General features: G+C 35.6%; 1 pseudogene; it reads right to left on the bottom strand.

Annotated features, from left to right (window-relative positions):
* Nucleotides 1-5452: 5452 nt before the first annotated feature.
* LOC113281861 lies at nt 5453-14740 on the bottom strand (annotated as a pseudogene).
* Between the last annotated feature and the right edge of the window lie 2232 nt (nt 14741-16972).

Here is a 16972-nt window from a genome sequence, read left to right as displayed (position 1 = left end):
ACCAAAGTGCATTTATAGTTATGTCAAAGTCTGTATGAGTCAATTTCCAACATTTCATCGTTGGAGTCAATATGGATTCAATAATCCAAATTAATAATATAGTGATTTACATTTCACTAAATTGACTCATTAGTCTCTCTAAAGTATGTTTTCTTCCAAATACATTCGTGACTATAAAAGATGCAATCATTTACATTATCATCACAGTCAGGTTTCACATGATATCCATTTGCATGGGTTTCTTTGGAATTCAACAAGGTGTGATTATCTCTCGGTACATATAGAGATTTTGTGACGTCTTTGTTCTATCTTGAAAACAAACTTTTGAGCAGTGTTGCGCTCGATGATCCAATCCTCGTAGTCACATTATAAGGAAATAGTTCAACAACTAGTTTAAATTCCTTAAGCTAGTGGAAGAAAAACAACTATGAGTTAGACATTTGAGTCTTGAGAGTTTTAATAAGTGGTGTGGCCTTATTACGTAATAAAAGTGGGATTCAACTCAAGTACTTTAGACTGAATATAAATTACGTTTCACCCAATATATCTCAAATACTTTAGAGAATTTATGTCTCGTGTTTTTATTCCATAGGTGCAGATATTTGATCTAGTTCAGCTGAATAAGATAGTCAATTGGCCCGGCAAAGTTCTTGTTGCCATTAAAGTTGATGTGAAAATTGGTTGCTATTATGATACATACATTACATTGTATATACCAACATCTGTGACCAGGTGTATTTCCAACTCTTTCATTTATGATGGGAGCTAGAGTTACATTTTAGCTTCGTCCCATATTCAGTTGATACCTGTACTTTGGTGTCGTCGGTACTGGGGAAATAAATATATCTTTGTCTCATGATATATATGTCCCTTTTCACATGCTTTATATGAGTCAGTACGTCTAACCCTCATTACATCGGGGTTCTTTCCATTTTCAATTTTTGCTACATTTAGCTTAATTTGAGAAATTTCTTTATCTCGATATGCCAAGAGAATCTCACTACACATGTCAACCACTTACTTTAGGTTGAATATATAACTAAAGATAGTTCTGTTTTTGTCATACTTCCACATGTACTGGTTTGTTAGTATCATGGATGAAGTAAAGAAATGGAATTTTTCTGACTCATATCATATTTTGTGAGTTCTTCCACAAAAATTGGAATACATGTGATTTTATTTGAACGTATCTTTTGAAACTACTGACAGATTAATAGTCGAGTAAGTGGATTACATTCCACGAAACGTTCGAATTTTGGGAGAAAAAAATCGAGTACACAATAATGTTCCAAGTACTTCTAAACCCCAAATGCATTGGAATCGAGTAGGTACAACCAATTGAACAAAAGAAACCATTTAACCATAGCCAATATCATATTCAAGAGAACAAAATAACATTAAGGCCAAAATTCTTAATGATCGAGATCAGCAATCATAATTTAAATTGACCCCTTATATACCGTGGAATTATCTTAAGACAAAATAAACAAAACTAGGCATGCTCTAAAAACAAATAAATAAGCCTAGCAAGTTTTCAATGTAAAAATCCACGTTATACTTACATACCTCACACTTTGGTTCCCGCCGTATATAGACAAAATCGGAACAACATTGGTCGCGCACGCCCCGGAACATAAACCCATTGCTGGAACAGGACAGGCTCAAGGCAGGGACGGGACTGGACAGGTACCGATTCGACTCGTCTGGACAGGGACCGATTCGAATCGGCTGGACAGATTTTACTCGAGGGGTTTCCTTTCTCCTCCGTCTTCCTTTTCCCCTTCATTTTCCTCATGATTCCAACACCCACACTAATTGCCCACAACACAGGCACACAAATTCATTATATTATACTATAAAATATAATCACCCAATTGGATTTTCTACGTACACCAAATCAATTACTACATATCGGTATACAACCACAGATCGATATACTACATGCATCAAATCACTACATACATATATCGAATTACTACATACATATATCGAATTACTACATATCGAATTACTAAATACATCAAATCAATTTTCTACCACAGATCGATATACATCCACAATTATATTGGATTTGCACAGCGACAGCTTTTGTACGGGACAAATTAGATTAAATCAATTCTCAATTAAATCACTCAACTAATTATGGATTTGCACAGACATAGCTTGTACGGGACAAATTAGATCAGATTAATTTTCACCATGAATTTAATAGCTACTATGTATATACAGAATCACGATCATATTAGATATGCCGAAATCAAAATATAGGGAAAAAAAAGATCCAATTTAGCTAATTGATTTGATTCCAACGGAGAAAAACAAATATATAATATCAATCGATCTAGTCTAGCTCTCCGTTATAGCATCGTGCATGAAAACGTGATTGAGGAGAATCAGAGATGTAGAGACAAGAAAGAGAACCATCATATAGAGAGATTAGTTGTAATACATAACTAGGTTACATGATATACACATAAAGGGGAAACTAGATGGACCGCACATTCATGGATCGTAGGCCCAGTAACACTTAAAAATTTATAAATGATCAATAGTATTTTTTAGAACTATATAAATGCCCTTAATTTAACGGATATGGATGTCCAACGGATTTTCAAGGTTGCATCCGTAATCTGTCGGATTTCAAAATGCATCCAACCCATTAACGAACGGTCCGGATATCCATCCGCAAAAGAATGGTTGGTCCCGGTAAATCCGCGGATTACGGGCCAAATGCTCACCCCTACGCGAGGCAGAAGATACCATAACTTTTGATATGTGGGCTTCGTAAGACTTGAACCACTTGGTAGAAGGGGAGATCAGGCTAAGGCCCAAAAGAATTATTAGTCTTATTGTCACACCCAAAAGGTTCTTCAGTTTCTGTGACAACCTGCCTTAATTATTTGAAATTATGAAAAATTCTGCATAGCCCGTTATGCTTCCTATTTTTCCAGGGTATAATTGGCAAGTAAATTAGAATATAACAAATTTAAAAAATCGTTCCTTGGAATTTTATAAATTTATCTCTTTGGAAAGCTTTTAAAGAGATCTAAACAACGAGTACAAATAACAATATCAAATATAAATTTTTCATGAAAAAGTCGGAAATAATTGTTCTTTTAGGCAAAAAAAAAAAAGAAAACTTGTTACATAATCATTGTGTAACTACCACAAAGAACGCGTACCACATTATGCAGACACCACAAAGACTGCATAACATATTATGCAGCCATATTTTGGTTCATGCATCTGTTAATTTGTTATGCAACCACTAAAACGATATATGTACTTCAAAAATATCATTCGAACAAAAAAAAAAGATGTATAATGAATTATGCAGGCACCACAAAGAATGCATAACGCCACAAATGATGCATAACTCCTTGTTCAGCCATATTTTAGTTCATGCATCAACTAATTTGGCTATGCAAACCACTAAAACGATGTATATGCCAAAAAAAGTAACACTCCAACAAAACGAAAGATGCAACAATTCACTTATTTCAGTGCCAAGACCGGCTCCTATGGGTGTGGCAAATCAATAGATTTGCCAGTTTTGCACCCACTATGGAGCTGGAAAACAAGCAAACTGGCCTGGCTAAGTGGCAAATTTGCCACTTAGCCAGGCTAGGTCAAGTTTCCACCGTCTCGACCGCTCGGTGTAGCAAAAACCGGTAGGTATACTTTCGACCGCTTATATCATCTCATCTAACGGTCATCATTTCATCATCCTATAAATACAATATCAAATTTCATTTCAACTCACACCATTTCTTCAATCTCCATTCTTTCACTCCACAAATCCAACATGTCAGTTCGAGGTTGCAGATTTAGCATGGCTGAAGATGAATCCATTTGCAGGCATTACGTTTTTGTTATACAAGATATGGTCAATGCTGGACAACAACAACAAGGAGTTCTTTTATGGAGTCACATATTTCAGAGATTTCAAGAAGAAACATTGAACCTCAATATTTGATGCAAATGGGTTGTGTCGTCGCTTCAGAATAATCAGGAATGATGTGAATTTATTTGTTGTTGCACTTACTGAAGGCTATCGAAACCAACAAAATGGCCAAAACGCATTTGATGTGGAGCAAATGTATCGAAACAATTCAATGGTTGTTATCTTATCTTGAGGGTGTTTCCCCAATATGCTGAGTTTAGATTATTAGCCCAAATATGATGCATCTTTCATTTGTATCAAATTTTAATCTTAAGATATTATTAATATAAAACTAGTGCATCTTTCATTAAAAGTTTAGAATTTTAATTTAGATTAGCGCCTCTTTCATTCATCTAGATAATGACATAACTTAAAATAAAGACTTTAAAAGTAAAAAATTGAGACAATGTTTTTCATCTTGTTTATCTTCTTCATTTCACCAAACTTCCAATCAATGCGCTCATGAACGGAGTTTCTTTTGTTTATCTTCTTCTTTGCCTTCAAATTTTCCTTCCCTTGAACTTTTCTTAGTTGGAGGTTTGATTTGGTTAATATCCAAAACTTATAGATTTTTTTGGTTTTTACCTATTTCTTTATAACCTTCACATATCTTACTAACGGCGGCTTCAAACACCACTCCGTAAAAATCAAGTCGGGTAGTCAAGTCAAGTTGGGATTCAAACTTTGCCATTTTGAAAGATAAGATAGATTAAGATAGAAATTTTTTGTGTAAAAAATTTGGTGTAATTTGTGTGTGAATGTCACATTTTTATAGCGGTGGAGAAAGAGCCGTTGCAGGTTTAAAATCAACCAAACGGTGAAGACTCGATCGCTTAACATTTTTACCATAGTAGCGCGGCCGGGTTGTCAGGCCAGCTTGCATGGCAAATGGATGGGTTAGCCACCCCCATAGGAACCAACCTAATAATAAGTGATTATATAATGCGTTATGCAGTATTTTCTCGACGCATAACAAATTATGCATGCATCTTTGTAGGTGCATGACAGGTTATTAATCTTTTTTTGTTGATTTCAATTTTAACAAAAAAAGTTGATGCACGGCGCGTAATAATTAAAATCATATTTCCAAACTCGCTCACTCTTAATTACATATCATCTCGATCAATAAAAATTATAATTTCACGGGATTCTGATCAATCCCGGTTCAAAACCTAACCTTAATTTCTCATAAACCCTAGTTCCACAAATCACAACTACAGTATCAAACAAACAGAGTTTATTCTCAATAACCTCTAGAAAACCAAATTGAAACCCAGCGAACATAGTAACTTCACACAAAAAAGATGGAATTAGACCTAGAAAACCACTGAATCAGCTCTATTCAATGAAATTTGAAATAAGATCACGGACTTGAAACCTAAAAATGGAATCGTCTAACGAAAAAATTAAAATCGATAAGAATAAAAAAATCAATGAAACCTAAGGAGAATCTCAATTACTCACTCTAATGAAAGAAAATCAGATATTCTCTTTTCATTTCGCTTCTATTTCTTCGAGAGTAATTTCACTTTGAAATAATTCACTTACATCAGGATATACCACAAGGACTTGAAATCACTTTGAACTTCTTCCAAAAATCTTATCATTTAACAACAACAACATGATTATCCTCTATTAGTTTCACCATGTTCTCTCGGCAAAAAAAGGTAATCATACAAGAGAAGATGAAGGAAACAGAAAGTCGCGAAGAAAAAAAAAACCGAAGAAGAAGAAGCGAAGAAATAATTTTAGAAAATATGAGTGAGGAAAATTTTAACCCAGAAAATGGGTGTGCGCGTGAATTTTTCCGCCCGTGGGTTTCACGGTGAAAAGAATCTGAGAAATGGGTTTGACAATAGTTCCCACGTAGTAGAATCTTCATAGTACACTTCAACTATTCCGCAAATGTGAATGATGTTTTTGGATCCTTCTGCTATAATTGAGTTCTCTGAAATTCTGAGTCGGGCCTTTTGTTGAAGTACAAATCCTCAGTTTCAATAACACCCTGGTTAGTCAAAATAAAATAAAATATTGAAGGGTAACCTAACAGGAACATTTCATGTGGTAGAAATGATTTTGAAACAGCTTTAAGCGATAACACATACTCGGACTCACCTTAAGAATCATAATGGCAGCACTCTTATCAAGAACTTCATTGTACTCGTGGCAAGATAGAGTCTGCAACAACCAAAGACCATGAGAAACGATAGTTGTGGAGGGAGGGAGGGATTCTGAAACTGATTTTGTTTCTACATGGGAGGAAGGGGAAATAACCTGAACACAGTTCGGGCAGCCAACATTCATAGAACAGCAGCCTCCTGTGACTAGTTCCAAGGCAGCACCTAACAGTTCTCTAAAAAGAGGTTGTACCTAAACACAACATTTCCAGTTTCCACATTTCACAGGCACTCTACTATACGAATTAATGGCGTGTTCATTGTTTACTCGTATAAATAAAGGGCTAACAACAATGCTCATGCATAGAAGATTCCATGTTACTTGCCTGTGCAGAAAGTCCAATTCCACCAGGGTGCTGATCATATAACAGAATTCTTTCTGGAACATAGCGAGTATCGTGAGGATTTGCACACTCTGTATCCATGTCAGAGGAGTTGCACTGTATGAACCTACATGCAGTTCCAATATAGAATAAGTACACTCACGAGTAACAAGATGCAACAATGTGATCAACACTGGGGAAAGGCATATTGAAATGTACAAGCAGTTAGGAAGTCAAATATGAATCAAGCTCAATCAAAAAAGGAAAAAAACAACTGAACATCTTTGCGTAGCAGCCAATGCCGTGATTGAGAATAACTCCATCAAACTTTTGCACCAAAAACTATTATTTCAGTGTTATCATCTAACAGTATAAAACCCACTAGTTCTGCAAAGATAGATTTGGTGGAGTACATGTTAAGTTTTACTTTTGTCAACTTACAGAGGAACCACATTCAGAACAGCATGTGAAGCAGCATGCAAGCCTGCACGAAATGAGTAACTCTGAGTTTCCACGTCTTTCTTGATTGATTGTGGAACCCGAATCCAAACTGCCTGTTATTTAAGGTAAAAGGAGGACTGCAACGATAAAATCATGCTTGAAGACACAAACTTTCGCTATGATTTTGGAACAAAAAACTGATTTCTAACCTGTGATTCATATGAATATTGAGGAAGTGTAAGATCAACCGAGTCAATGATTTCGCCGCTTCCTCGCTGAGTGCGAAAGAAGCCAAACCAACTGGTGGTTACTTTGCAAGTATGAGCTTGAGAACTGGTTCTTGAATGCTGGGTCTCAGGAACCTTTACAGGATAGGCCTGAGCATCAAAATAAATACGGCGATTATAGTTCCTTTTCTACATCAGCGCCTTTATTATAATCTGCTGTCATTTAGAGACCTCTACTAGGCAAGTATTCACGGAAAAAATTGAACTAAACAGATTAAAGCAGATGCAAGTCTACAGAGTACAGAATGACTAAATCGAACAAGTATTAAACATACGACATCCCCACCAACCACATGGATGTCTGTGCAATCACGTGTTTTTGTGTAGTACTTTAAATCAGCTCGTTGACAAAAGGCAAGTTTTGACGATAAATCTAGGACCTTCACTAAATAAGTTTTACCTTGATGCAGACATACTGCACCTTCATAAATCTGCATGAAAAAGTAGATGTTATTAATAATGTATTAATGTTCAATCAAACAAAAAATAAATAGATGTTTAATTAAAGAGGATAATACATGCATCAGTGAACATTAAATGCTACATAGGGATGCACTACTGCAAACATGTGAAATGAGTGGAAACCATTTAGTGAACAACCAAAAAAATCCAATTTAGAACAGCGACAAACATCTCAGCAAAGAGTAACCAATATTCCGTGGGACAGAAAGCCATTTCTGTCCAAAAGGCATACTAACTCACATTCCTGTCAAAAGAAAGAAACCCATGATTTTTGGGCAAAGGCATGAAAACTACACTGGTCATGCAGAAAGGCAAAATAACCATGGTACCCAGGAAAAAAAATCAAGGTTTTTGCAAAACTGGAGAACACATGCCTGGGTAAGAAATGCAGATGTTAGGGGGGAATGAAAGCTAAACACTGAGCTCATAAAGAACTCCACCGATATACCTGAAAGAAAGCCTTACTTTCCTCGATTTCTTCAAGGACTTCATCTGTTTCGTTGTTTATTAATTTGTACTTCTCAGTCTCAATTGCCCGAATACTAGTTGCATGTGAAGGTCTCTTCTGATAAACATTTTTATTTGAGAAAAGAACATAAGAAACATGAGAGTGCAGTTATTAATTATCAAAAAGAGAAGAAAAAAAAAGTTGCGTAGTGCAAAATTCAGTAAGACTTCTTGTGATACAGGTCCTATACCTCATGGCCAATATAGCTCCATATACGGGTTGATGAATCATGCATCGGATGATAACTCAGACATCCTTTATTGGTTAAAGCCAATATTGCATTATGTAAACCCGGACCAAAATATTTTTCATCATGTAACATATTTAGTGGGTGTTCCTCAGCCGCACACATAAGATGCTGCTCAAGCACCTACAAAGATGACATAAACTATATAAAAAGGCAACTCTGACCAAGCGATATGGACAATACCATAATAAATGTAAAAGAGCAACAGTAATTTAAAAAGAATTATGAAATACAAATACAAGACATCAAATGTTTTAAGTACCTGCTTGTTTTGAGAATCAACGTGACAACACTCGATTGGTCTCCCAAAAAGCTTTTGCGGAGATTTCATGAAGTATTGGTCAAGAGGCCCTTCAAATGCGACATATACTGCAAGTGACGGTCTTTCCCTTCTCCCAGATCTTCCAGCTTGCTGCCACAAACTAAATATCAAATAAACAACCAAATATCAAGACTCAAGAGGATGAAAAGAGGATCTTACATAGAAAATTCACTGACAACTTAATCATTAACTGTCCATAGTTCAACCTTAGCAAGAATGTAGATGGCTAATATTAATGAGTACCTGGAGACACTGCCAGGAAAGCCGAGATGCAGTGTTGCATCAATGTGTCCAACATCAATACCCAATTCAAGTGCATTCGTGGCGGCAACCCCACGAAGCTTCCCTGTAAAGAATTCACTCTCTATTCTCCTCCTATCCTGTGTTCATGTGTGAATTCTATCATTTCGACTTATTCTAGGTACAGTGGCAGATCTTTGGAAAGAGGATAACAAAAGCTTCAGGTTACAACTCAGAATCTTATGATAAATTCATTTATTTCCTAACAGTTATTTTCATAAAAAAGACATAACAATGAACTACACCTGGCAAAGCAATTCCAGTTTATATGGTATCAATAATAACGCAATAGGAATGATAAATACAAAACAGATAGGGTTTGCCTTCTGTGAGTAATAGGTGTAGGAAATATAACAACAGCGGCAAACCTGAGCCATGTAGCCAGCACGATAAACACATATTGAATCAGCTAGATCAGGTGCCGTCTCTTGAAGAATTTCTTGCCTGTTACAGCGTAAAAGTTATAATAAACATCCTTTTCATTAATCAACTAACAACTAAAAAAGGCTCGAAAACCGATTAAAAAACAGATGAAAAGTAGTTCAGCAAATCCAGAAGGTCGATACATTTAGTGCATTTAAAAGAAAGAACTATATGAGGCTGAAGTAACATACGTGTAACATAAGACAAGCTCACTGAGTTTACGCGTTTTACAAAAAGCGATGCATCGAAGCCCATGCTGAACATCTCCGCAAAGAGAGAGGATACCTCAAAAATTGGGCTGCATATCAAGAAAACATATGAAATAATACACAAACTGTTCTTTGTAAAAAGTAAAGATGTAGTGTCCCTGCAATAAATAAATAAATATGCAATACATTTACAAAGCAAAAAAGCACACAAACTACTGTGCTCAGAATCAAGGTATCATGCCAGACATGGAAAATTCCGAAAATGCCATGCCCCAAGATACTTTTTTTTTTACCTTGACCTTCTGGTGATCACCACTTTTTCTGGAGATTTAGTTGTACTCGTCCTGCTCCGAGTTTTTGAAACCTGTAATTAGACAACTTTGGAACCTAATAAAAACAGGGATGCAACTCGAACTAGAAAACCTTGTTTACAAAAGACACCTACAGTTTTCATATATAAGGGAGGATTCTACAACATGAAAAGCTTTGGGCCACAGGGGCTTCCATCATTCTGAATTAGTTCCACTGTTTGGAGGTTAGCAAGCTCCTGAAGCAGTTCACATTCTTGTAAGCCTCTAAGAATTTATAAGGTTTTATAAAGCGATGTAATCAAGATAATAGTCATTTCTCTCTGCAACTCGTACCATAGCATGCTCACGGGGATTTGCAGAGGTTGCCGTACAAAATACAAATGAAGGATCACTACTGTACACTGCAAACAAAGGCAACAGAAACTAGATTTTAATTAAAATATTTACAAAGTGAAAAGGAATCATGAATAGCAAGTGAAATGATCATTTAATTCCAAAATACCATGAGCACAGAGCCTACGAAGCCTCCTCAGTATAAGAGCGGTATTGCATCCAAATGCCCCCTTATAAATATGAGCTTCATCAATGATGACAAACCTGATATAAGAATAGATATTTAAGGTAATTAAAAAAAATGAATGCAGTTAAACTTGCAATCAGAATGGGCACCACTACTAAACTATCCACTTGAAAAATGCAGTTTATCCCATGCAATTATGGGTACTGGAAGACATATGAATCACTGGCGTGTTTGGCAACTCACAAGATCTTTATCAGTTGACAGCAGTCTCAAATTAATCATTTCTACCGTTCTACGGTACTACGAAAGCAAGAAAAATTTAGTGATAGTTGAGACTAAAATCCTAAAAGTATCTTGGGCTACCTAAGATTTGACAAAATCCGCTGGAACTGAACATGGAATGGCAGGATTGACATGTGCAACATATCTGGATTTGTAATCAACTGCGGAATGATGAACTCATTATAAACATGAGAAACTGTTAAGGTTAATGGAGAGCATCTTTCAAAAGGTAACTAAACTGAAATAGATATACCAGTCTAGCATTGTCGCGGAGCCACATCCTGTCCCCTTCTGAAGTGTCACCGTCGTAAACACCAAAATTGAAGCCATTTTGCAATCCCTTTGTCATTTCGGACAAAGCTCTTAACTGATCTTGAGCCAAAGCCTACAAAAATCAACAACTTAGGTTTTCATGAATGCTTTAGGAGAACCATCATGGAAAGCCCAAAATATGTATACACACATTCTTCTTACACAACCTTTGTTGGAAATATGTACAAAGCGCATGATAATAAATTATCAGACAATGCTTCCAGTACTGGCAAGTTGTAGCAGAGAGATTTCCCACTAGATGTCATAGTCGCCACGACAACATTTTTCCCAGCAAGTGAAGCTTGTATTGATTCAGCCTACAGTTAATATTTAGAAGAGGCAGACGTAAATAAAAATATGGATAGATAGATAGATAGATAGATAGATAGATAGATAGATAGATAGATAGATAGATAGATAGATAGATAGATAGATAGATAGATAGATAGATAGATAGATAGATAGATAGATAGATAGATAGATAGATAGATAGATAGATAGATAGATAGATAGATAGATAGATAGATAGATAGATAGATAGATAGATAGATAGATAGATAGATAGATAGATAGATAGATAGATAGATAGATAGATAGATAGATAGATAGATAGATAGATAGATAGATAGATAGATAGATAGATAGATAGATAGATAGATAGATAGATAGATAGATAGATAGATAGATAGATAGATAGATAGATAGATAGATAGATAGATAGATAGATAGATAGATAGATAGAAAGATAGATAGATAGATAGATAGATAGATAGATAGATAGATAGATAGATAGATAGATAGATAGATAGATAGATAGATAGATAGATAGATAGATAGATAGATAGATAGATAGATAGATAGATAGATAGATAGATAGATAGATAGATAGATAGATAGATAGATAGATAGATAGATAGATAGATAGATAGATAGATAGATAGATAGATAGATAGATAGATAGATAGATAGATAGATAGATAGATAGATAGAAGAGTGGAATATTCTCTGTTCACAATAAGAACATCATATATATGGAGAGACAGTAAAAGAGCGAGAAAGGTAGAATATCACGACCAAGGCCATACTTGGTGGCTGTACAATTTAGAGATTCCAATTCTTCTAAGAGCGGACTGTGTGATTTCTGAGAGAATGTTTGGGATCTCAATGTGTACTGCTGTTCTTGCACCAATTTCTTCTACGTGTACTATCTGCATGAAATGAAACTCTACAATGGATAAAACTTTCATTTCACATCTTGCTTCCTCAAGTAAAAACACAAAGTCTGGACGATACCTGCCCATTAGACCCAATGCCCTTCTTAAGATGTTCAACCATTTCAACTGGTGACAATGGGTTTGTTTCCTGTAGAATCAGACGTTTTATCAACTTAATGAGACAAGTTCAATTTACACTGGTACAGTACTTTAGAAGTCAAAATTACAAAAACAGATAAACGCAGTAGATGGGAAAGTTTTATAGGCAAAGACCAAGGTACATCCATCCAATATTTTCACAAACTTATTTAACAACTAAGATTTCAATTTTTTGGCACATCAAGGAAATACTTGAACTGAGGAATTAGTGGAACATCGTCTCTACAAGTGATTGAATTTGAGGAAGGAAAAGACAATATCAAGAAAACACAAAAAGTGTTAAACGAAGTGCGGACACCTACACAACATCTTGTTTGCCCAGATTGAGAACTTGAAGAACGACGTTTACTCGCACATTTCGCGTCTCTGTCTTTTGAATCTGCAACATTGTAACCCGTAGATATGAGATCTTCCAGGGACATAAGCTTGTCTATCTTGTTTCCAGATACTGTTTTATTCTGAATATTAAAATCAGTGATTAGTTGACTGCAGCGATACAGATTCTACAACTGGAGCTGAAATTGCAAAAGATCAATAAAAGCATCATCTGCTTATGGTATAGTGTTTCAGGGAAGGCAAATGCAGCTTTCCTACTGGAAATAAACTAGTTTGGGATTTTTTTTTTGCCTACCGAGACAACTTAATCTATAATTTACAAGCATTAACTAGTAACTTTAGGTTCAAACTTTTGTATCAACCTTCATCAAATTTAAAAAGATGCAAATTTACCATAGAACTTTTAACAGCCTTCAGTAAATTTGTTCTAAAGGAATACTCCCGTTTCTTTATCAAGTTCACAATATTTGAAGCAGGAGTCCGTTTTTTAGCTTCTGCACCTGCACATCAAGTAAAGAATACCAAATCAAAGGAAACTGTTATTTCAAAGACATGGGAGGAGGAGATGAAACATAAGCATATTGTCAACATACCTGCTCTGAAATTATTCGTCGAATTATATAGCCCATCCTCTTCTGTTGAAGAATCGACAATAAGAATGACATCGCGGAATTTTGCACCTTCAAACTCTTGATTACCGAGTCGCAGAACCTAAGAAGCAAAAGAAAAAAAAATATGTTCCAGCAAAAAAGAGAGGATAGAATACGAAATGCACCAAATTCACTTAAGGCTCCAGTATCTAACTGACATTATAATGACATATTGAATTTGATAAATCCTTACAAGCTAAGAGGAATATGCAAAAGCTACCACAACATTATTTCCTTCATTTCAATACATACAATAGACTAACATTACTTGCTCCACGTCAACAATATTACCTTGGGACAAAGAACTGATATACGCTCCAAATAATCAATACCAACTTCACATTCCAACCTGCCAAGTTTCTCCAACAATCTTTTTAAATTATCCCGTGTTACATTTTCACCCTGCATTTGCATAAACCCGGAGAAAATATTTACAAGAGAAAAGATTTTCATAGTTGTCTTCAACCACGACGGACAAAAGCAAGATTTCATGACATCAGAGTACCCATTCACTAAGAACATACAGGTTCCAGTCTGTTCATTTAACAAACAATTCACCGAATCCAAAACCTTGGTCCTTTCAATTCCCTCTTCATCAAAACTTTTCCTCCTCAAAATACTTTCCAAAACTTCATTCGATAAAGAAACATTTCCACACCTTTCCCCTTTTCTCTTACGTTTCATACTCTCTGAACTTCCTTCTCTTAATTTCTCCCTTTCTCCATCGAACAAATCTTTATCTGGAGGTCTCTCAGATAAAGATGAGATATCTTGCATTATATCATCCCACGCTGAATCCGCAAACGATGAAGATTTAGGCGGTGGTAGTGTATTCTGATTAATCTCTAATTGTTGATTCTGTACTTTCTTAGTAAAAGGAATTAGAACTATGAAATCACTATCTTCTATACAGTAACTGTTTATCTGATTTCCCAAACTCATTTTAGAACCCTATAAACAAAAATAAAATACCATATCAAGAAAATGAACAGAAAATGTAAAAACCTAAGAAATTTGAAGTTGAGGTTTTTTACCTTGAAGAAGAGATGGAAATTGGGCGAATGTTGGGCAGGAATGAAGACTTGCTTCAGTAGGAGTTTTAGGTCTTGGATCGTAGAGCTTGGAGATATCGAAAGGGTACAAGATTCCCCACTCAGGGTTCTAATTTGAACATTTCTCTCGCTCTCTCCCATGTTTTTCCCGGGAGCCGTATTCGTCGTTATTGGAAATTGAAACCCTAAGTCCCTAACGTTTATTTGGCGGGGGACCTACGTGGCATTGCTGACCGCTTTGGGCCTGCGTGCAGCGACTGCAACGGCTTCAGCCTTCAAGGAGGGTGATGCAGAGTTGGTCGTGTATGCTGCTCATGACTGCTAACCGTAGTTAGTAATTCTCTGAATTATTCCCGAATAATTCACGAACCTATCCGAACTGCCCGAATCCGAATGATATTTTCGAACTATTTATATTCCGAACCTAGTTCGCGGATTATATGGACCTCACGAATGATTCGCGAACGTACGCAAACTTACCGAATCCGAATGATATTTCCGAACTAGAGCTCCCGTAGATAACTCTCCGACCAGAATTATGTTGATTGGTTTTTGTTTGATTTTGTATATACTTTATATTTAAATATAATTATTCAGTTAAAATTTCCTATATGTAGTTGTTTAACCAGTATTTTATATGTTGATTTTTGTTTAAAAGTCTATAAACTCGTTTTAAATACATTTATGCGATTAAATTGTTTACTTCTTGTTAAATAATCAAGCAAAAATATTTTTTGAACTACTACCCGTACTCCGAATTACTAACTAGGCTGCTAACTGCTTGGAGGACGGTTGCTTGGAAGCTTCTTATTGAAAGAAAAGAAAAATGAACATAGTCCCACCCCACATACTGCGAGGCATTTCATATGTGGCTAATAGCGCGTTTGGATTTGGGGAAAAAACTGTTCAGTCCAAAACCGCCCCAAAAGAAACAGATTAGTCCAGACCTAGTTGACTAGGTACAATTTAATCCAAGAATTGTATAAAGTCTATGCTACCCCTCACACGCTTTTATTAAAGCACACGTGCAATGAAATGATTCAGTTTTCTAACTGAAACAATCAACGTGGGTGCGACACGTTAGCATTCATTAAAAACTGATTAAAATCGGCGTAACGGAAAAATATTTAACTGCACCATTTTTGCTTTATCAGAAACTTCAGAAGAAAAAAAAATTCAGAAGAAATTTTGCGACCAAACCCTAGAAAAATTACAGACTAAAACCCTAATCAAAACAACTAGAATGTTAAACAATCTGAAAAATAAATGGCGAAAGGCAACAAAGTTGTTTCAAAGACAAACACACCAACAATTGAATTTTCAACATCAACAGAAGAAGAAACAGAAGAAAAAAATCCAACAGTTGAAGCAGCCGAAATCCAGAAATCAACTTCACCAACAACGAGATCGAAGTCAGCATTGAAGGATTCAAAAGAAATTTCATCCCCAACTGCAGAAGAAATTCGAAAATCAACAGGTCCAAAAACTAGATCTAAGAGAGGATTAGAAGTTTCAACATCAAAATCAGTAGCAGAAACTTCAAGAACATCACTAGTTAAGAAGAAATCAAAGACAACAAATCCTTCAAAATCAATTTCAGTACCAGAAACATCACCAGATAAGAAGAAATCAAAGACTTCAAAGGCTTCAACAACTGTTAACAGAAAAAAAAAAAAAAAAAAAAAAAAAAGGTAACAATTCAAGTCCAGTTTTGTCTGTTTTTGAGTAATTTTTATGATATTTCTTGTATATGTGTACAGATATGTACACCACCATGTTGTTGCAGAGTTTCATGTCCAGTTCTGCATATTTTGAGCAATTTTATGAGTTTTGTTGTTGGTGTGTACAAATTTTTACACCGCCGTGCTGTTGTACTGTTTCATGTCCAGTTCTGTGTGTTTTAGATCAATCTTTGTAAGAATTGTTGTTTGTGTGTAAATACTGGTACACCACCATACTGTTGCAGTGCTTCATTTCATGTTCTGTGTGTTTTAGACCAACTTTTTTAAGAATTGTTGTTTGTGTGTAAATACTGGTACACCATCATGCTGTTGCAGTGCTTCATTTCATGTTCTGTCTGTTTTTTAGCGATTTTTGTAAGAATTGTTGTTTGTGTGTAAATACTGCTACACCGTCATGTTGTTGCAGTGCTCCATGGCATGTTAAATGTGATGTTATGGTTAATGGCATGCTAAACAGTACCCAAATCTAAGTGTTAGTGATGTTATGGTTAATAGCATGTTAAATGTGATTCATGGCATGTTATGTGTTTTTTACTCATATCTTTCCTAGTGTACTCACTATATGTATCAGTGTACTGGTTTGTACTCACTATCTGTACCAGTGTACTGGTTTGTACACCGGCATTTTTGTATGTTTTGTCTGTTTTTTTCACTCACTATCTGTACCAGTGTACTGGTCTGTACACCAGCATTTTTGTATCAGTATCATGTGCTATGCTTCTCTTTTCTTATTCCCATTTGTCTATTTTCGT

Source organism: Papaver somniferum, chromosome 5 (genome assembly GCF_003573695.1).
Source record: "Papaver somniferum cultivar HN1 chromosome 5, ASM357369v1, whole genome shotgun sequence".
Lineage (NCBI taxonomy): Eukaryota > Viridiplantae > Streptophyta > Magnoliopsida > Ranunculales > Papaveraceae > Papaver > Papaver somniferum.
This window is presented reverse-complemented; position numbering and strand designations above follow the sequence as displayed.